The sequence below is a fragment of the Arachis ipaensis genome, chromosome B6 (assembly GCF_059453495.1).
Source record: "Arachis ipaensis isolate K30076 ecotype BB chromosome B6, ASM5945349v1, whole genome shotgun sequence".
Taxonomy (NCBI): domain Eukaryota; kingdom Viridiplantae; phylum Streptophyta; class Magnoliopsida; order Fabales; family Fabaceae; genus Arachis; species Arachis ipaensis.
The window spans coordinates 77,792,822-77,793,984 of record NC_142441.1 but is presented as its reverse complement, the minus strand read 5'-3'; the positions used below and the strand labels follow the sequence as shown (position 1 = coordinate 77,793,984).

General features: G+C 50.2%; 1 pseudogene; it reads left to right on the top strand.

Annotated features, from left to right (window-relative positions):
- Positions 1-219: 219 nt before the first annotated feature.
- On the top strand, positions 220-863 carry LOC148561434 (uncharacterized; annotated as a pseudogene).
- Positions 864-1,163: the final 300 nt, after the last annotated feature.

Below are 1,163 nucleotides of genomic sequence, written 5' to 3'. Positions count from 1 at the left end.
TCTACCCTTCAATTTTATCAAAATATCTATTCATATCTATCTATATTATTTTATAAAATAATAATTCCTAACCGTAATTCCCAAATTGAATCAGAAACCCTAATTCCAAAATTAATTGAGAAACCCTAACCCTGGCACCCTCACCACAGCCGCACCCCACCCCTTTCACCCCTTCAGTGGAACAATTTCAGAAACGAGAAATTAGAGAGAGAGAGATGCATGAAGAAGAGAAGCCCACCAGCTGACACCGCGTCGCCATTACTAAGCTACAGCGCTGCCGTCCAGCCTCATCCCGCCGTGTTACCATGGTTACCGTTGCTGTTGCAAGGAAAGGGGAGAGGGCCGAAGCTGCACGTCCGAGGGAGAAGGGTGGATGCTGTTCGCCGTGCCGCCTCCCTGGAGCTCGCCGTCGAGCTACTTCGCAGCGCCATCCCGTCCATAAAGCCAGAGCCCGCATCGCCGTCGTTCATTCGCGTTCTGCCGCCGCCGCTTCGAGGGTCTGTCGTCGCTGCTGACGTCGCCGAAAGGAGGAGAGTGACCACCACGAGGAGCTGTGTTCCACGCCGCTGTCGCCATCGATCCACGGCCACCACCGCGAGGGTTCCGCCGCCATCGTTCCAATGCCGCCGTTCATGCCCTCTATTCCCTTCGTCGTTCTGTCCAGCATCACCAGCACTGAAGTCAGCTTCTACCACCGTCAAGCTTTGTGGAGCTGGTGCTGTTTTTGGAGGTTTGGAGTGGAGGCTTGCCCAGTTCTGTCTCTGCTCATGGTTCTTGCAGCTGCCGAAGCCTCTGCCGCTATCAAAGCTTCGTGGATTCGTAATATTGGGTTTACTGCATTTAAATTCTTCAAGTACGACTAATTGAGGTAAGGCATTCTGGCTCTTGCTTCAATTTGAGTTAGCATGGAGTTTTCAGAATTTTTACTATTATCCTATTTGAATTCACCGTGACCACCTCACGTTGCTGCTGGCCCTGTTTGGCTGCTACTTCTGGAATTCCAGATCGGAGAAGAGAGGAGGTGTTTAACCTTGTCATTGTTGCTGCCATGGAAATAGGTGCTGGAAACTGCTAATGGAGCAGCTGCGTTTAGTGAATTTTCGACGGTTTCGACTAGTCGAGGTAGGAGATTTAATGTTTTTAATTTAGAATGCCTACAAAGT